The sequence below is a fragment of the Macaca mulatta genome, chromosome 16 (assembly GCF_049350105.2).
Source record: "Macaca mulatta isolate MMU2019108-1 chromosome 16, T2T-MMU8v2.0, whole genome shotgun sequence".
NCBI classification, from domain to species: domain Eukaryota; kingdom Metazoa; phylum Chordata; class Mammalia; order Primates; family Cercopithecidae; genus Macaca; species Macaca mulatta.
Window position 1 is genome coordinate 36162026 of NC_133421.1, and position 20610 is coordinate 36182635.

The 20610-nt window shown below is 48.8% G+C and overlaps 1 protein-coding gene and 3 long non-coding RNA genes across 8 annotated transcripts in view; 1 reads left to right on the forward strand and 3 right to left on the reverse strand.

The window, feature by feature from the left end:
* KSR1 (kinase suppressor of ras 1) overlaps window positions 1-20610 on the forward strand; it is a 172614-nt gene that overhangs the window by 10286 nt on the left and 141718 nt on the right. The gene's annotated exons all lie outside the window — the stretch shown is intronic.
* LOC144335380 (uncharacterized) overlaps window positions 1-20610 on the reverse strand; it is a 56304-nt gene that overhangs the window by 7615 nt on the left and 28079 nt on the right. The window lies entirely within an intron of this gene.
* Window positions 1462-16133, reverse strand: LOC144335376 (uncharacterized). Its single transcript, XR_013406211.1, has 3 exons — window positions 14219-16133; window positions 11494-14040; window positions 1462-1958 (listed from the first exon to the last, which is right to left on the reverse strand). It is a non-coding gene; the product is annotated as an uncharacterized LOC144335376 (long non-coding RNA).
* On the reverse strand, window positions 4243-9146 carry LOC144335377 (uncharacterized). Its single transcript, XR_013406212.1, has 2 exons — window positions 6133-9146; window positions 4243-4290 (listed from the first exon to the last, which is right to left on the reverse strand). It is a non-coding gene; the product is annotated as an uncharacterized LOC144335377 (long non-coding RNA).

Here is a 20610-nt window from a genome sequence, read left to right on the forward strand (position 1 = left end):
GAAGGAGGTGCTTTACAAAGGGAAATAGGGTGTCTACTGGGCATCACATTAGCACTTAAATACATGTATCACTGAATCCGTCTAACAAGAAGAGGAAACTTGCCCAGAGAGGTGTGCCCGCCCGCCTGCCTGCCTGGAGTTCGCACTTCCTGCCTCCTCCTGGCCCTGGTGTTAAGGGCATGGTCTGCTCAGGGTCTACCAGGAACCTCATGATCCCCTTGACGGGCAGAAAACAATCCAAGAGAAATGCAGATGGCTGTGGGTGCATTTGAGCCTGGGCTGCAGGGGACTGGGGGAGAGGGCTGGGCTGCAGATGAGGAATGCTTTTTAAAATAAAAAAGGAAATGCTGGCTCTGAATGGAAAGGAAAGGAAGCAGCTTCCTGTTTCTGGTGGTGACTTTTTGAAAGGAGGAGCTCTTTCTGGCCTCTTGGCCAATGGAGGCCTGGGCCGGCTGGGGCCACTCTAGGTGCGCCGGAGTCAAGGCTCCCACACTGCTGCCTGAGGTTTCAGAAAGAGAGCGCTGGTTCCACCCCGTTTCATTTTCCCCGGTCGCTGAGTCAAATGGATGTATGTGGTTTCCAAAACGAATATCTATACCTGTTACAAAATGGATGTGTCATAATAGCTGACATTTACTTTTATGACAAGCTTGCTTTGTGCCTGGCCCCCTTGTTAAGCTTTATGTAGCATTTACTTCTCACAACACCCTTGTGAGGAAGGTCTTCTCACTGTCCCCATTTTACAGATGAAGAAACTGAGGCGCACAGAGGTTAAATGACTTTCCCAGAGTCACATAGCTAAGGAGAGACTGAGCTGTGACTTGAACCCCGGCAGGCTTAATTCCTTGCCTTTAACACCCAACTTGGATTTGCAAACTCCTCTCTCCTCCAGCTGGAAAGTCTTTTAGCATAGGATAATCTTGAAGACTCTAGTTGCCTTTGTCTCGGCTCTGGGCGTAGCCCCAAACCCTGGGCCAGGCCATAGTGATTCCTTGGTGTGTAGGGGCTAAGGGAAAAACTTGCTTTTTGCCCCCTGAAGGTTTACTGAAAAAATCACTCACAACATGTAGATGACTAAGAGAAATGGCATATGAATTGATTCTCCCTGGTGTACCACAAAATCACAGAGCGATTACCTAATATCGCAGTGGGACCCCGCTATTTCTTTGAATGATCCTAAGAGATAGACATTATCTTGTGAATGGGTCTCTTAGGGTGTGGTTGCATTTTTGGTCTTTTTTCCTGCAATAGATAATGAGATAACAGTGAGGGGAATGAAAAACAATCCTTGTCCCTGGTGGGTCCATCTGTTCTTTTTATAGATGGAGGAAAAGTCTCTTTCAGTGTCTGTTAATCTCTTAGGGCCTTTAGTTTAAAATGCTTATTGTATCAGAGAGCTATGTTTTGAGGTCAAGTTCCCTGTGCTCCATCAGGTGGAATGCCTAGGTCTGAATTTATGGGGTTTTTTTTTCTTTTTTTTTTTTTTTTGAGATGGAGTCTCGCTCTGTCCCCCCAGGTTGGAGTGCATTGGCTCAGTCTCGGCTCACGGCAAGCTCCGCCTCCCAGGTTCATGCCATTCTCCTGCCACAGCCTCCCGAGTAAGTGGGACTACAGGTGCTTGCCACTACACCCGGCTAATTTTTCGTTTTTGTATTTTTAGTAGAGACAGGGTTTCACTGTGTTAGCCAGGATGGTCTCGATCTCCTGACCTTGTGATCCGCCTGCATCGGCCTCCCAAAGTGCTGGGATTACAAGCGTGAGCCACCACTGCGCCCAGCCGTATTTTTTTTTCTTTTTAACTTTATCATGGAAAGGTTTAAACTTGTACAAAAGTAGAGAGAATGTTGTGACCACCTCTGTGTAGTGATTCCCCAGCTTCAGCAATAACCAACTGTGGCATATATATACTTTTTTTTTTTTTTTTTTTCCTGAGATGGAGCCTGGCTGTGTTGCCTGGGCTGGAGTGCAGTGATGAGATCTCAGCTCACTGCAACCTCCGCCTCCTGGGCTCAAACAATTCTCCTGCCTCCACCTCCCAAGTAGCTGGGATTACAGGCAAGCACCACCATGCCTGGCTAATTTTCTTATTTTTAGTAGAGACGGGGTTTTACCATATTGGCCAGGCCAACTCATGAGCTCAAGCAATTTACCCACCTTGGCCTCCCAAAGTGCTGGGATTACAGGCGTGAACCACCGTGCCTGGCCCGTGGCCAATCCTGAGTGATCTGGGGTATTTATGCTCTGTTTTGGCAATGGTGGCCCTGGGCAGTCCGTCTCTAGGAAGCAGAGTGACCCAGGGCCGTCATCCAGCCCTCCGCTTCCAGGCTGAGCTATACCTATTTCAGCAGACTGGGAGGAATCTCTGTGTTTTCCCGTGAAAAGCCATCTTGATTATTTTCTCCTAAGCTTGCTCTGGCTTCTGGCAGCAGGTACATTGCAGAGTGTCCATCTCACTATCTAACCTGAGTCTACTGCTGCACCTGAAACCTGTTCTCAGACAGTTGAGTGCCTTCCCTCTCCCCGCAGTCCTGCCAGAGACTGAGATGAGAGTCTTTAACAAAGTGGGGCCCCCAGACCCAGCAGAATCCCACTGTGCATGTCCTGATTTCCAGTCCACTCTTGTCCATGCCTCTAGTGTCTGTTCCCTTCCTTTTCCTTGTTGCTTGTTCCCATTATAAGTGTATTTCAGCTAACATTGATTGAACTTCACTGCGTGTGGGCCCTGGAGAGAAGAACTGGTGAGTACAGGAAGGTGCTATTCTCTGGGTACCCCGAGGCATACCCTCATTTCTGCGGTTCCAGCCTGGAACCTGGATCCAGCACCTGTAAAAGGCTTCCTTGCCCTTCCCGGCTCTTCTCTCGAGGCTCTGCACAGTCGTTCCTGAAGCCTGGCTTTGCTGACCGCTTTCTCATTTCTTTTCTCCATGGTTTTTTGATCCCAACAGGTAGTTTTCTTTTGGTTGGTTGTGTTTTGTTTTGGCTTTTGCTATGTTCTCTTGCAAGCATTTCTCGGGTGCCCAGTCGCTTTTTGCTGACTGTTTCAGTCTCCGAGTTTGGCCTCCACAACACAATTGTGATGTTGCTATGGGAAAGGGCCCCTCAGGCACTTGGTAGGACATTGAGGTGTGCATTGAGGGTGCCAGGATATGTGGGGACTCTGGGGTGGGGATGCCATATTTATATTCTGACTCCATTCCTTGCCAGCTCTGTGACCTTGGGCAAGTTGTTTAGCTCTCTGGACCTCACTTTTCTTGTTTGTTAAAAGGGGGTAAGAGTAGGTTAATTTTGGATTCTTTTGAGAACCAAGATACAGAAGGAGTGCTGGACAGTGCCTGGTACTTAGAAGGAGTTCAGTGCTTCCACCATCGCCTCCCCCCCCCGCCCCATTTCATGTAGCATTACTCCAAAACACTTTTCCATGTTTCCCTATTATCTTCCTTTTAGTCATTTTAGTTGCCACATGATAGTGTACCTAGTGGATCTACTGTAATTTGGCAAAGCATTTTCCCTGTTATTGGACATTTCAGTTGTTTGTAGATGTCTGCATTTATAAACAATGTGAATGGAGTAGTTTTTATACAGGCGCTTTATTTTTGTTCCTATTCTGAATTCGTTTTCTTGGGATAATTCCCGGGAATGGAATTACTGGGTCAAAGAGCATGGAGATGGAGAGTGTGTGTGTGTGTGTGTGTGTGTGTGTGTGTGTGTGTGTGTGTGTGACTTGCCAAACTGTTCTCCCTTTTTTTTTTTTTTTTTTTTTTTTTGAGACGGAGTATCGCTCTGTTGCCCAGGCTGGAGTGCAGTGGCGTGATCTCGGTTCACTGCAACCTGCACCTTCTAGATTCAAGTGATCCTTCTGTCTCACCCTCCTGAGTAGCTGCGATTACAGGTGCACCACTACGCCCAGCTAAGTTTTGTATTTTTAGTAGAGACGGGGTTTTGCCATATTGGCCAGGCTGGTCTCAAACTCCTGACCTCAGGTGATCCACTCACCACGGCCTCCCAAAGTACCGGGATTACAGGTGTAAGCCACCACACCTAGCCCCTCCATTTAAGTCCTTTTGAATGATGGCTGTTTTAAAAATTGTACTCCTGGGTAAGTATCTCATATTTTTTACAATTCTTTCTGACCTTTGTACCTTTCTTCTTCTCTCCTTTATTCTCTCCATTTTTCGACCGTGTTAGATATTCCTCATCTTGAATTTGCTATTGATTTTCTCTTTTGTCCATTTGTTCAGTGACTTTTTTTTTTTTTTTTTTTTTTTTTTTAATTTCAGACAGAGACTCACTCTGTCCCCCAGGCTGGAGTGCAGTGGCACAATCTTGGGTCACTGCAAACTCTGCCTCCTGGGTTCAAGTGATTCTTGTGCCTCAGCCTCCTGAGTAGCTGGGAGCACAGGCATGCACTACTATACTCGGCTAATTATTGTATTTTCAGTAAAGACAGGGTTTTGCCATGTTGGCCAGGCTGGTCTCGAACTCCTGGCCTCAAGTGATCTCCCTGCCTCGGCCTCCCAAAGTCCTGTAAAGGCGTGAGCCACCACGCTGGGCCCACTCAAGTGACTATTGAGCATCTGCTGTGTGCCAGGCACTGTTTTAGGCCCTGAGGAAGGAGCAGGGAAGAAAATAGAAGGCTTCCTTTAGTAGAAAGAGAAAGATAATAAACACGCCAAATAGACATGCTCTCAGAAGAAAACTGGAAGTGGGTGAGAGAGAGGTGGGAGTATGGAGGAGGTGATTTCTTTAGGTGGGGTGATTGGGAAAGGCCTTCCCAGAGAGGGTGACTTTTGAGCTAAGTCTTGAAAGAAGAGAAGGCCACTGTAGCCTGGAGGAGTGTTCCCAGCAGAGGGACTGGCTTGTGCAAGAGCCTTGAGGCAGAATCAAGCTTGGTGTGGTCAAGGGCCAGGAGGAGGCTGGTGTGCCTGGAACATGGTGTCAGGGGAGGATGGTTGGCCTTGGGGTCAAGGAGGTAGGCAGGGGTATGGGGCTGTTTTTTCAGTGCTGGGCCCCAGGAGAGAATTAATGCACCAACTCAACAAACAGGTGTCCTCCCGCTTCCCCCTCCACCCTCCTGGCCGGGTTTCATGCACTGTTCTGGAATATAAGAGTGAATGAGAGGTGTATTGTGCTCCAGAAAGCCAGCTTAGTGGGGGAGTTTGTGGATGAGTAAACCCGTAGAAGGTGCTGGTGAGGTGTGAATGAAGGCTCATCAGGCCATGCAGCTGACTCATCTCTGCACTGAGGTGTGTAGGGACTTGGGAAATGTGTCTTGATTTGCACTGAGCTGTGCTCTGTGCTGCCAGCCTTCACTGTGGTAACTGAAACTCAGTTCTCTGATGTAAAGCCTGGCAGTCCCGGCCTGCTTGGTGGCACATGGACCCCTGCCAGGGAAGGGGTCTTCAGACTTGAGGTTGCCAGCTCAGATGTGGGGCTGCCGATATCAGGTATGAGTGTCTAGGCACCCAGTTATGGGAAACAAGCCCAAGAGACAGCCGTGGGAAACCCCCTTCTTACTGAGCTGCCTGCCCTGCCCCTTTCTCCCCTGACTGCAGACTCTGATTTGTGGTTCTGGTTAGGAATGTAGACTTCGGGACATTGTGCTCCTCATGGGTTTCTTCCTGTAGGATGGGGCAAGAAGGGGTTATGAGATCGAGCAGATACTTCTGGGAGTCTAGAGTGTACTCACCTAGTGAGGTGTGGACCTCACGGCAGTGCCTGGAAATAGCCTGGTGGAAGATGTTGGCACCATTTCGTTTGGGGGAGGCTGAACGACTAATAAGCCCCAGGGGGGTCTGATGTCATTGAGTTAGGGGCCTCCTTTGACCAGGGTTAACCAGCACCTTGGGTTCCTTGCATGTAAGCTTGTTGCTATTAAATAAATGGAAAGTGGGCTGGGCCCTGTGGCTCATGCCTGTAATCCCAGCACTTTGGGAGGCCGAGGTGGGCAGATTGCCTGAGGTCAGGTGACCAGCCGGGACAACATAGTGAAACCCCGTCTCTACTAAAAGTACAAAAATTAGCTGGGCATGGTGGTGGGTGCCTATAATCCCAGCTACTCAGGAGGCTGAGGCAGGAGAATCGCTTGAACCTGGGAGATGGAGGTTGCAGTGAGCTGAGATAATGCCACTGCACTCTAGCCTGGGCAACAGAATGAGACTCCATCTCAAAATGAAAATAAAAAAATAAATAAATAGGAATGGAAGGCCAGAATCCTGGGAATATATTAATAATAACTCAGGGCCCTATCCCTTCCTCCCACAGTTATGGCTAATGTGAAGTGGACCTGCCCAGGTTTTTTGAGACAGGGTCTCACAGTGTTTCCCAGACTGGAGTTCCGAGGCACCGTCGTGGCTCACTGCAGCCTCTGTCTACCTCTCTGGCTCACCTTCAGCCTCCCAAATAGCTAGGACCACAGGTGTATGCCACCTTGCCTAGCTAGTACCCAGGTTTAAGGCAGCAAGATTCTGACAGCAGTTCTCTCAGTTAACATCTCAGTGATGATAACTTTATGAGCCCATGTAGGTGATGAAATAAGGCCCAAAGTCCCACAGTCACTGGTAGAGATGAATTGTCTGCATTTCCATTTGTGTTCATTTTATTGCCCTCTTTAGAAATTTGCTTGATCTTGGGTCTTGTTCAGGGCAAAAAGAGATAATACAAGGCTTTGGTAATGCTTAGCATTTTAGAAGAAGTAATGCTGGGTGGAAATGGATTTGGCAATCTCTTTTTTCACATCGTTGAAATGGGAGTCTCTCACAGTTGGAGACAGGATGAAGTAACAGAGTCTGGGGATCTGGATTAACAGGTGGCCATTTGCAGAAAGGAGGCTGCAAAGCAAGAGGTGGGGGCTTCTGGCTGAGCAGGAAGGTGGGAGAGGGGCATCCTTGTGAGGAGCAGCCTGCAGGGCTGGGGTTTGGGCAGCAGGCGGGCAGAGGACTTTATCTGATCATCTCAAAGAATTTTGCCTCTGCTTGGAAGGGTTCCGGCTACAAAGACAACATAGCAGGTGGTGCTTGGGTCTGATGGCGACAGGCACAGTGGTATTTTAAATGCTGGTGGTGCATTTTAGGAGAAAGAAGGTGATGAGTCCCTGGGGTGGGTCCCTGTGGTGGCCCTGACTCACTGTGGGACAGGGGACAGGGGACAGAGTAGAACAAGGGAGAATCCATCAACGAATGGAAACTTGTCTTTTCAGGGGACAGGAAATTTTTTGTGTGTGGTTGGCCTGGTGGCTTATGAGGAGAGGTGAACATTTGAGACAAAACCCCAGGCCACTCTTCCAACTGCATCTTTGACAATTGAGAGTTTTAGGAAGTAGTTAAAAAAAGAAAAAGAGAAACCAAAAGTCAAAGACCTCGTTTACTTGCAATACCTGCGTACAGCCAGCCATGTGGGCTGCAATCATCCGTGTGTCTAGAAGAAACTCCTTCACTTGCATCCCTCCCACCTAGACCCCTAAACCAGAGGGGGCTTCTGACTATTCTTAGAAGAATGCTTAGGTAGCCTCAAATGACCAGACCTTGTCTCAAGCATCTAACAGCTTAGGCTAAACTTCCTCTCTGGCCCTGTTTGGTTTAAGCAGTTTCCTGGTCTGGCAGGATTCGTTATCTTAGCACCCAACTTGTCAAAACTCTGGTCCCACTTGTCATAGCAAACGGGCCCCTGTCACCCTGTGGCTGCAAGCCAGGCAATGCTTATGTTCCAAAAGGCAGACCTGCTGTTCTTACTATAAAGCTCTGCTGGGCCATGGATGGCTTCTATCTTTGGATATAAGGATGGGAGGATGAGCAGCACCTCATGCTGGGTAAGAGCACAGGTTCTGGTGGTTGACAGCCTGGATTCAGACTGCACTGCCTTTCTGGCTAGCTGTGTGTCTTTGGGCAAGTTGCTTACCCTTTCTGAGCAATAGTTTCCTCATCTGTGCAATAGGGATTATAATGGGGTCGTTTTTCATAGTAAGTAAGATGAGCCATGGAAAAGCACAATGCCTTGTGCAGAATGAGAATATTTTTATATTACAGTATTACTATTTATTTTTTCAACAAGTGTTTAATTAGCACCCATTAGGGACTGGGCACTATTCTTAGTTCTGGGGAAAATAGCAGTGAACAAAATGGACACAAATGTAGACCTTGTGGAACTTACACTTTAATGTTGGGTGGAGACATTCAGATGACAAGTAAATAAGTAAAGCCTGGAGCAGTGGCACACACCTGGAATCCCAGTTACTTGGGAGGCTGGGGCAGAAGGATCACCTGAGCCAGAGTTCAAGACCAGCCTGGGCAACATAGTGAGATTCTCATCCCTAAAAATACCACACACACACTAAGGAAAATGTGTTATCTGTTAAGTGGTAAAATTGCTTTGGAGAAAATGAAAGCAGGGAGGGGTGCCTAGATGGTGGTGTAATTTTAAGTGAGGGGTCAGGATGGGTTTGCAGAGGAGGTGATATTTGAGTAAAGACCCCAAAAGGGTGGAGAAGGACTCCACGAGGATACAGCTGGAAAAGAGCTTTGGAAGCCGAGGAACAGCTCACATGGAAGCCGAAGGGGAGTGAGCCCGGGTTGTTGGAAAACCCTGGGGCCAGGGGTGAGGCCACAAGGGGCCCTGGGTGTGACATTTAGGGAGGTGCTTGCTCTCCAGTACCCACTGCACTCGCGGGACTCTGAGCACAGGTGCGAAGGAGGAAAGAGTATTGAGAAGAGAAGGTGGTGAGAGGTGCTGGGTTTATGTGGGCTCTGTGTCCATCCTGTAGAATCCACAGGGGATTTTGGAATTTGTGTCTTACTTAAAAATGGAGTTTGGGGGCTGGCACACTAACCTACTGACTTACAGAAAGTCACTTTCTGACTGCGTGGGCAGGTGACAGAGCCCTGGCCTGGGGCAAGCTGAGGCTCTGCCACTCACTGAGGGCATCAGGTGGGTGAGCCACGTTTATTCATCCAGCAGCTTTTACAGAACTCCCACAGCAGAAGATCGTGCCGGTACCTGCCCGGTATTACTCTCTTCATCTAGGACATGAGGACAGCCATGCCCTTCCATCCACTCCATCCTTCCAGGGGTGTTCCTCCTGAGGCAAGAATGCAATAGAAAAGCAAAGCAGAATGTATGAGGCTATTTGCGTTATCCATAATACAGAAAAAAAATGAAAACAAGATAGCTGTCCAGTGGTAAGGGGAGGTTTGGCAGACCATGGCACAGGACACGATGGGTGGGTCATCACACACGCAGATGTCAATTATGGAGGCTGGGTAACAACACGAGCATATTCATACTGTTACATCGAGGGAAAATACACAGTATTTAAGATTGCATGTGTGTGGCATTTGTAGTCCTGTAAATATGTGATGATATGTATGCAGATGGGGAAAGCTAGAGGTGAAATTGAAATGAGTTATGTGTGGTGGGACTGCTTTTCTTTTGGAAAAATTATTTTATTATTGCCCTAATTGCATTCCTTCATTTATTTTTTATTTTTATTTTTATTTTTTATTTTATTATTTGTTTTTGAGACAAAGTCTCGCTCTGTGGCCCGGGCTGGAGTGCGGTGGTGCGATCTCCACTCACTGCAAGCTCCGCCTCCCAGGTTTACGCCATTCTCCTGCCTCAGCCTCCCGTGTAGCTGGGACTACCGGCGCCCGCCACCACGCCCGGCCATTTTTTTATATTTTTAAGAGAGACAGGGTTTCACTGTGTTAGCCAGGATGGTCTCGATATCCTGACCTCGTGATCTGCCTGTCTCGGCCTCCCAAAGTGCTGGGATTACAGGTGTGAGCCACCGTGCCCGGCCTCCTTCATTTATTAAAGTAATGAATATTTGAGTGCCTACTAGCTATCAGGCTCTGAGAAGGTGCTTGGGTAGAGCAGTGGACTGGACTGCACGGCCCCTGCCCCGGGGGGCCATGCTCAGTGAGCGATTCTTGAGTTCCCACCCCTTCTTAGCGCTCAAGGATTGAAGGCTAATGAAGTGGTGCAAAATTCAAACTTTCTGGAATAAAACGGAGAGTTGGTCCTCCAGGTACTCTGCAGGGCGCTTGTTGAGCCAGTCCCAGATTTTGCTGAGAAACAGGGAAGTTTCCAGAGTTGCCACCCCCTCCTGAGGGTAGAGAGCTCAGGGATAGAGCTGGCTTGTCACCAAAAGGGCCACCTGAGTCTTGGCTGCTGGGACTTGAGCAATGCTGGGGCGCTGCCAGTGAGCTATGATTCCACCTTCTCAGGGAGCACCCCTGCCCTTTTGACTGTGGTGCCCTTAGTATGAGGGATTGTCCCAGGAAGGAGACAGCAGCTATGGGCTCATCTCCTAGGCCCAACACTCACAGGGTCCACACTGCCCGTGATGTGCCCTGGGAAGCCCATGGTTGACTCAGAAGGACTGAAATGTTGGCCAGCCACAGATGGTTCCTGCTGCCACCACTCTGGAGAAAAGCCCTCTGGCTGTTTGGATGATGGTGGTGGTGATGAGGACAGTTGTAACTATAGCACACATGTGAGGCCTGCTGTCTATGTTCTGGGCTCTCAGATAGCACTGGGAATACTGTACCCTACCAGTCCCCTCCGTTACAGGAAAGTGGATCCAGACCCCAAGAGAGGGTTCTTGGATCTCATGCAAGAAAGAATTCAGGGCAAGTCCATAGAGTAAAGTGAAAGCAAGTTTATCAGGAAAGTAAAGGAATAAAACACTGGATACTCCACAGACAGAGCAGCCCTGAGGGCTGCTGGTTGCCCATTTTTATGGTTATTTCTTGATAATAGGCTAAATAAAGGGTGGATTATTCATGCCTCACCTTTTTAGATCATATAGGGTAACTTCTTGACATTGCCATGGCATCTGTAAAGTGTCATGGCGCTGGTGGGAGTGTAGCAGTGAGAACAACCAGAGGTCACTCTTGTGGCCATTTTGGTTTTGGGGGGTTTTAACCCGCTTCTTTGCTGCAACCTGTTTTATCAGCAAGGTCATTATGACCTGTGTTTTGTGCTGACCTCCTGTCACATCCTGTGACTTAGAGTGCCTAACCATCTGGGAATGCAGCCTGGTAGGTCTCAGCCTTATTTTACCCAGCTCCTGTTCAAGACGGAGTTGCTCTGGTTCACACGTCTCTGACACCTCTAGCCGCCCTGGAAACACCGGAGTTCGGTTCTCACCTCCCATTGTACAGGGACGAGGGAACTGAAGCCCAGAGAGGTGAGTTAGCCTCTTGAGGGCACAACGGTGGTGACAGGCTGAGGTTAGAATTGGAGTCTGGCTGATGACGAAGCCCATGCCTTTGCAGTTTCTTTGTCACAGCTCACTGGACTGTGGGGTGGTACAAGTTACAAATCTGTCTACCTGGGGAAAACGGTGATGTATAGACCCCTCTCTTCTTCCTGCTCCACCCCCGGCCCATCCCTCCCAGAATGCCATCATAACCCCTCCACTTCTACACCAGATGCTTCAGGGAAAGTTCCCTGTTCTCCTTTTTTTCTTGAGACGGGGCCTCACTCTGTCGCCCAGGCTGGAGTGCAGTAGTGCAATAACAGCTCACTGCTGCCTCGATTTCCCAGGCTCAAGCAATCCTCCTGCCTCAGCCTTTTGAGTAACTGGGACTATGGAATGTGCCACCACACATAACTAACTCTTTTATTTTTTGTAGAGATGAGGTCTCACTATGTTGCCCAGGCTGGTCTTGAACTCCTGGTCTCAAGTGAGGCCAAGGCCTGCCTTGGCCTCCCAAAATGCTGGGATTACAAGGCGTGAGGCACCACACCTGACCTTCCTGTTGTCTTTGAGGGAGACTAAAGCCCTCTAGCTTCAAAGGAAGGAGTTCTTCTTCTTTAAGGACAGACTATGTCGTGACCTTTTCACCCAGAAATTCCAGGGCCTAGCCCGGTACTTGGCACACAGTAAGTGCTGAGGAATTGAAGGAGGGTTCTGGAGTATGTGCTTTAATAAGGGCTAAACCAACCTCACGGCATTCGTAGAAAAATAACACAAACCGGTGTAAAAGGGGATGGTGTCAGGGTTAGGAGTGTGGCCTCTGGGGTCAGACAGCCTGAGTGTGACTATACCTGTACTGTGGACTCTTCTTACCTTGGTCAAGTTATTTTGCTTTTCTGGGTTCCAGTTGCCTCATCTGAGGAATGGGGACATATGAATGGGGAAAATGTCATACCTACTGGTTGGGGCTGTTTGCGGATTATTATTGTTTTTTGCATGACGTCACCACATTGGTCATGAGATGTTGTGAGGATTAAATGAATACGGTAGGTGGAATAGGGCTTTGTGCCCAGTAAGCCCTTGATAAACATGAGCTGTCCATTATTGTTCTCTGGGGAGAATCCTCTGCCCCCAGGTGTGGGTTCTCATCCTGTCTGTGGCTTCAGAGTCCAGACCTAACGCCACTGACCTCCTTGCCCTTCCTGCACCCCCACCATGGAGCACCATCGGTGGAGTGGGGTTGGGGGCTTATCACCCCAGGAAGATTAGATACATTGGGAGGTGGGAAGTCTTGGGCAGACCCAAGACCCCTGAGTCCCAGCTTTGTCATGCTGTGACCCGGGGCACATCCCCTCCTGGGAATCCATTTCCTAATCTGTGAAATGAGCATGACTGTTGCTGGGGTCACGAGAACATGGTCAGTGCCATAAAGCATGTGGCGGGTGGACCTCCATCCATGCTCCTCCCTCCATTCATGCTCCTCCCTCCTTCCATACTCCTTCCTACATCCATGCTCCTCTCTTCCTCTGTGTTCCTCCCTCCCTCCGTGCTCCTCCCTGCATCCATGCTCCTCCCTCCATCGTTGCTCCTCTCTCCCTCGGTGCTCCTCTCTCCCTGTGCTCTTCCCTCCATCCGTGCTCCTCCCTCCTTCCATGCTCCTCCCTGCATCCATGCTCCTCTCTGCATCCATGCTCCTCTCTCCCTCTGTGTTCCTCCCTCCCTCCGTTCTCCTCCCTCCGTCCATGCTCCTCCCTCCCACCATGCTTCTCCCTCCATCCTTGCTCCTGTCTCCCTCTGTGCTCCTCTCTTCTTCTGTGCTCCTCCCTCCATCCATGCTCCTCCCTCCATGCATGCTCTTCCCTCCATCCATGCTCTTCCCTCCCTCTGTGCTCCTCCCTCCATCCATGCTCCTCCCTCATCCATGCTCCTCCCTCGATCCATGCTCCTTCCTCCATCGATGCTCCTCCCTCCATCTGTGCTCCTCTCTCCCTCAGTACTTCTGCATCTGTGCTCTGCCCCTCCTCCCCCATCCATGCTCCTCCCTCCATCCGTGCTCCTCCCTCATCCTGGAGTGCCAGGCCCACTGTCAATCTTGTGTGAGTTCACAGAACCCATGTCAATAAGGCGCGAGCAGATGGGTGGCTGGGTTCCCGTTCTCGCTGCAGCATCCCCGGTTGCACCCCTCACCTCTCTTTGCTACTCCTTTTGTTCCTTCTGAGGCAGGTGTAGGGAAGGGAGGAAGGTGCGACTCCTAGTGCAGACAGGGATGGGCCGCTCTGACCCACACTGGCCCTCCACCTGCTTTCTTTGTTCAGTTGAGACCCCTTCATCTCCTTCAAGTGCTGCAGGACATGAGACAGATGCTTGGACTTCCCTTGAGAGGTGGGCATCCCAGACCTCTGTTGGGGCCTCCAGGTGGTGGGTAGGTTCTGGTTGGAAGGAGGAAGGGCTTCAGTGGGATGTGAGCCTCAAGCACAGGAGAGAATTACATCCCTGGGTCCAGATGGTTGATAAGGGGCCGTTCCCAAGCTGTCTGCAGCACAGGTGCTGTGGGATGAGAGTGACTAACAGAGGGATGGCAGCACACATAGACATTAGAGGGTGACCTGTGCTGCGGGGGCCTGGGTCGGACCACATCCTCTGGGGTGTGTGTGAATGTATGTAGGTGTCTGCCTGTGTGTGGGTTTGTCTGAATGTGAAGAGGAATTCTTGGTGACATTCAGGGAAAAGTTTAATGATAAAGGGGTCCTTTAAAAAGCACGTCAGCTCTTTTGCATCATCTGCAGAGACCATTGACTCTCATTCCACTTGGGGCAAAAGCCAAAGTCAAGGCCATAACTTCTGTCCTTCAACCCATTGCTCATCCTGTCCCAGCCCCTTTGGCCACCTTCCTGTTCCCACATCTCCCAGGTGCCCCCAGGTCTCCTCCCCTTGCCTCCACTCCCAGAGTGAGGTCTTCTCTAAGCAGCCCATGTAATCGTGAACCCTCCTGCCTCTCCCACCTAACATATAGTGTGGTTTTACTGACTCGTTCATAGCCTCCCTAGAATGAAAGCTCTACAGGGTAAGGATTTTTCTCTTTCATTCACTGATTTTCTTTTCTTTTTTTCTTTTCTTTTTTTAATTTTTGAGACAGAGTCTTGTTCTGTTGCCCAGGCTGGAGTGCAGTGGTGCGATCTCGGCTCACTACAGCCTCCACCTCCCAGGTTCGAGTGATTCTCCTGCCTCAGCCTCCTGAGCAGCTGGGATTACAGGCGCCCACCACCACGCCCATCTGATTTTTGTATTTTTAGTAGAAACAGGGTTTCTTCATGTTGGCCAGACTGGTTCTCGAACTCCTGACCTCAGGTGATCCACCCGCTTCGGCCTCCCACAGTGCTGGGTTTACAGTTGTGAGCCATGGCACCTGGTCTATTCACTGATGTTTTATCCTCAACGCCTAAACAGAATAGATGCTTAAATAATATTCAAATGAATGAAAGAAGGAACAAAGCAAGTTACTAAGAACACTGGCCTAGCGCAGTTTGACACTCGGAGCCCAGTAGGACCCATTGAATAGTTTTCCGATATAACACAAATGGATCTGGGCTCGATCTCCTTAGTTGCATGCGTGTGTGTTTTCTTCTTTTGTATCAGCCAGGATAATGCAGGGTGTGTTCCAGGCCTGTGTGATTAAGGTTTCAATAACACTCTGATGTCATTTTATGAATGACAAACTACCTTTGATGGAAACAGCTTATTGTGTCTTTAGCTTTTGTTGTTTTTATTACATCTCTTGACTTTGTTTTTTGGTCAAATATGCCAGAGACATGAAACCAAATACCTCATCAAAGTCCTGTGAATTAGATACTCAGCTTTGTTTAGACTTCAGGTAGTTTTTTTTTTCCCTTAAAATAGAAATTTTATTTTTGGGAATTTTTGTGAGTTTTGTGATTCATATGCTGCTGTGAGTTATTGCTTAGACTGCTAGGTTGGGAGGCTGTAGACCTGGGTCTGCCATGAGCTGGTTTTGTGACCCAGTGTCCTGAGCCCCAGTTTTCTTTGTGGAAACAAGGTGAGGGAATTGGACTGGCTGATTTCCTCTGAGGTCTCTTTCAATTCTTTAATTCTGTCTCTCATGGCACATACGTGCCATATTTTAGCCAATAAGGCATGCTGCACTTTGTACATAAGATACATGTGGGTACTGTGGTCCTTCAATCACGAGTCAGCCTCATGCCTTCCTGTCATGTGGTTGTGGACTGTGGAGCCACCAGCCTTCCTGCTTGACTCTCTGGTGACTGCTAGCATGATGAGTGGGGCCACCAGCACTTATATAGCTATCTCCATGCCATGGAAACTCATCCTTTTGGGGGTTCAGCTTCAGGGGGTGAAGTGGTTTTAGGTTACATGGATGAATTGTAGAGTGGTGAAGTCTGGGATTTTAGTGTACCCATTACCCGAGTAGTGAACATTGTACTCCCATATGTAGTTTTTCATTCCTCACCTCCCTCCCACCCTCCCTTCTCCTGAGTCTCCACTGTCCATTATACCAGAACTGTAGATTTTATTGCCAGAGTTTGAAGCTGGTCCCATTAGGCTTTGGAGACGATTTGGTTTAAATCCTGAGTGCTATGACGCTATCCGTGTTCATTTATTGGACTCTGTATGTTGAACCTTAATTTCTGTCGTCCATCAAATAAGGGCAACAGCTTCTCTCAGAACGTTTTTGAAGGTTAAATGTTATAGCACATTCCAACTGCTTAGTAAAAAGCATAAATGTTGTTGGTGGTGCTGAGAAAGAAGAACCATTATGATGTGGGGGTAAAGAACATCTCCAGGCCAGGCATGGTGGCTCATGCCTGTAATCCCAGCACTTTGGGAGGTCGAGGCAGCAGGATCTCTTGACCCCAGGAGTTCGAGTCTGGTCTGGACAACATAGCAAAAAAAAAAAAAAAATTTGTGTATATAAAAATTATATCTATGGTCCTGGGGTTGCAGGAGCAGGGATTCACTGTCTGCAGAACACCAGCAAGGAGAAGGCCCCATCTTTTGGAGTTGCTTCGGCAGATAGTGAGCCTGAGTGTGTACGACCACTCTCGGCTGGTAACTGCTGCAGGTAGAAACAACCTGTTGTTAACATTTATAAGATGCTAGCTCGATAAAGTTACGTGAGTCTAGGCACTGGAGATTTGTGTTAAGGACCAACTATGATTTAAAAATAATTTGGCCCCAGGATGTTAATTGCAGCATTATTTTATACTGATGAAGAATTACAAATCATCTAAATATCCAGTATCCTAAACCTACAACCTTGGGATAGTGTGTAAGTAAAAGTAAAACTGGAGCACATTTAGACTCATGGCATTTAAAAACAGCAAACATTTGCTATAAAGAATTGTTGCTTAAGAAGATATTAATGATGTACCACTAACAGGCAACAAAACAGGTTACCGAACAGTATGACCCCAGTTAATTGTTATAAATGAAATAAGTGGAGGGAAAGTGAAGGAAATGCATACGGTTGTTAAAGGTGAGTGGTTTGTCCACCATCAGTGGATAGTGGCCTAATGCTTAACTTATTTTCCTCTTTTTTCTTTCCCAATTTTTCAAGAAACCTACATGTCTCATGTGTTGGGGGGAAAATCATGGCATTCACAAAAAAATATTTTGGCTGGATTTTCAGTCCTTCAAAATGTGACAAACATTTCTCCATGTTATTTTTGTGCCCACTGCCAAGTTTTAACCATTTCATTGCACAGGCCTTGTGCCTGGCTTAATGTGATTCTCTGCTCATATGATGTGGTTTGAGACTACAGGTAAAAAAATAGATTTTTTTTTTTCAAGTGTGTGAACTAGGAGGTTGAGAATGATGAGGGAGAAAATGGAAAATTCACAGAGCAACTAATCGACAGGTTTTTTGAAGTGAAATTATGTGCTCTTAAAAATCATCTAAAACCAGGAAAGAGCACGTTAGATCCTGTCAGCTCAGTTGTGAGGTAGAATTCACAGACCTGGCTGGGCGCAGTGGCTCACACCTGTAATCCCAGCACTTTGGGAGGTTGAGATGGGCAGGTCACCTGAGATTGGGAGTTCAAGACCAACCTGATCAATGTGGAGAAATCTCGTCTCTACTGAAAAGACACAATTTGCTGGGCGTGCTGGCACATGCCTGTAATCCCAGCTACTCAGGAGGCTGAGGCAGGAGAATCTCTTGAACCTGGGAGGCAGAGGTTGCAGTGAGCTGAGATCGCGTCATTGCACTCCAGCCTGGGCAACGAGCGAAACTCCCAAAAAAAAAAAAAAAAAAAATCACAGACCCATGCTTTTCCTCTGTGGCTTTATGTGTCATTTCTTTCTTAGGTGACTGGACTGATGTTCTGTTCTAGATGAAACTCCTTGAGGGGACCATTTGAAAAGGCTTGATGTGCTGCCCAAAGCCCCCTTCAGAGGTGACTTCTCCACCCCCAGCTGCCGTGAGCCTTGGCCACTGACAGCTCATAGCTGAGTCCCTCCCTTGAAGTCACCTTCTGCTGAAGGGCACATCCTTTCCCAAGGTGACCCCCCTCTAATGTTTAGTGTCCATTGTAATAATGTGTCTACAAAAATAGACCTTTTAAAGGAAGAGATAAGGAAAGCTCTATTTTCTTCCTGCAGCTCCCTTTGAGGGCCTCTGGATGGGAATTCCTAGATGGAGAACTCCCTGTGTTGCAGTGGTGGAGGGTGGGGAGCTGGGGATGTGTCTCTTTCGTAGCTGCAGTGCCAGGTATAGAGGAGGCTGACTTGGGGTGTGATAAATATTTGCTGGAAGCAGACAGAGAGCAGCGAGATGCCAGTGACCTTTGTCAGTCCCAGAGTCAGAGGCCCCATTGGGGAGCCGCCCTTCCTTCCAGGAGGGCTCTGTCCTTTTCACAGATTTCAGAGGTTGATAATAATACTTGCTATTTATTTATTTAGAGACAGGTTCTCACTCTGTCACCCAGGCTGTAGTGCAGTGGCGCAATTTCAGCTCATTGCAACCTCTGCCTCCCAGGTTCAAGCAATTCTCCTGCCTTAGCCTCCAGAGTTGCTGGGATTACAGGTGTGCACCACCATGCCCGACTAATTTCTGTATTTTTAGTAGAGACGGAGTTTCACCATGTTGCCCAAGCTGGTCTTGAACTCCTGGCCTCAAGTGATCTACCTGTCTCATCCTCCCAAAGTGCTGAGATTACAGGCGTGAGCCACCATACCTGACCCCATTGTTATTTATTTAGTGAACATTTATTGAGTACCTAGTGTATGTGAGACATTCTGACACATGTCATGGCTACAGGAGGAGCCCTGATCCCTAGCAGACACACAATTCCCATCCAGTGTGATGGGGAGGTCCCTGGGGAGCTTGAGGTCCTGCGAGGGAGGAAGGGCAGGTGCACAGAGAGGTAAACACAAGGGAGGGAGGGCAGGTGCACAGAGAGGGAAACAGACAGCCTGCCTTGGGGCTAGGGGTCAGGACCTGCCTCTCAGTGGAGCTGATGCTTGATCTGAAGCTTGAACCTTCCTGATCAGAAGAGCACGGAGGATGCTCCAGGCAGGGGTTACCTGGGGAGCCGTGCAGTGTTTGTAGTGGCTGCGGTGTGCAGGGAGTGGTACATCACATCTGTAAAATGTGTCTCAGAGCTTTATTAGGAAGTGTATGTGAATAGGCTCCTTTACCAACACTGCCCTCCCTATGGAGTTGGGGATGGAAGATTATCCCCACTTTTACAGGTGAGGAGACATCCGGGAGAGGTTAAGAGAGTTTCTACAAGAGGGTTATTGGTCAAGCCTGGATGGAACCTGGCTTCCTATCCCTGGCCCACTTCCCCAGCCTGGCAGCACTGCCCCTGCCTAATACAAGGGGGTCCACCAGCTCTCGGGGCTATGGCTGTCTGTCATGGGGGCAAGTATGCCCACCCTGTTCTCTTCTCTCACATGAGTCATCTCCTGGGTTGTCAGCCTGGCATGGTGTCCACATGTGGGCTGACAGGTCGCCAGGACCCTTGGTCTGAGCTGAAGCAGAGAGGGCAGGGTGATGGGTGGATGCTAGGCTCTTGCTGTGTTTGGAACTTCTGGGGAGACACTCCCTCTCCCCCACTGTCAGTCTGGCCTGCATGCTCCCATTCCTGGAGTTCAGGTGTGTGGGCTTGGGAGTCTGGGAGCAGGAAGTAACAGGCCTAACTGGCCCTCTGGAGACAGAGTAGATTTAGAGGAAGCCCAGAACCCCATGGAAGGGACACAGGGCTATGTCTTTCACAGTGGGTTTATTGTAAATAAAATAAGTGGAGGGAAAGTGAAGGAAATGCATACAGTTGTTAAAGGTGGGTGGTTTGTCCACCATCAGTGCCTAATAGTTAACTTATTTTCCTCTTGGTACTTTTTTTCCCCTTTCCCAGTGTTTCAGTGAACCTACATGTCTTGTGTTAGGGGCAAAATCATGTCATCAATAGGGCTTGTACACAGGGCTGTGTCTTGTGCAGTGGGTGGGGAATGGGCTTTGGAGCCAGCCAGACCTCACTTTGCCATTTGCTGGCTCTGTATCCTTGGATGAGTGACTTAACCCCAAAACCTTGATTTCCTTTTCTGTAAAATGCATCTCTCCCCCGAGGGCTGCTGGGAGGATTGGAAAAGGTTCTGTGTGCAAAGAGCTTAGCTACAGGGCTACTGTATCTTAATTCATAGTAAGTGTTCTCCAAACGTTAGTTCTTCTAATTATTCTTTGTGCTTCTAGTGTGCCTGGCTCACAGTGGGGTAGGATTTGAAAAGAACGTATGAACTCAGGCTTATGAGAGTTTGTTAAATAAGGAAGTATTAGAATTTGGATTAAGTTGTTTCTGGCCTCCAATACATGAAGCAGGCATGGTGAATTTTTGCTGCAGGCAAAACCATCCTGTTTTAACTTCCCCTGGCTCTGAGGATTTGTGATTCTTCTGCACGGCCCTTCAAGGATTTTCTTCAGTGTAAACACACTGACAAGGGTGGTATTTAACAACTGGAGTCTGGTTTGGCTCCGGGTATCCACCCGTTGTCTTGGGTCTGGCATCCAAGGCTGCTGAGCTGGTGAGTCTGGTGCCTGGTTGGCATGAAGGCATCAGGGTAAGTGCTCCCCAACCCCAACCGCCCCGCCAAATGTGGTTGTGACTACAAAGCGACCAGGATGTGGAACTCCCCAGTGGGCTTGCTTGGCATCAGTTTGCTGGGAGGATCTCTGCTGAGGACACAGGAATGGCCATGCAGGCTGGAGAATAAGGATGGGAAGTGGGGGCCCTGGAGCCCGCCCACCCACCTGGGTGTACACAGGCTGGAGGCAGCAGCCTTGGGGATGGGGTAGGGAGGCCTCAAAGCTCGGGTTGCCAACCTTGACTGTGCCCCCTGACTCCTACCTTGGGATTTGTGGTCCCCTCCCTGGATTCTCACTG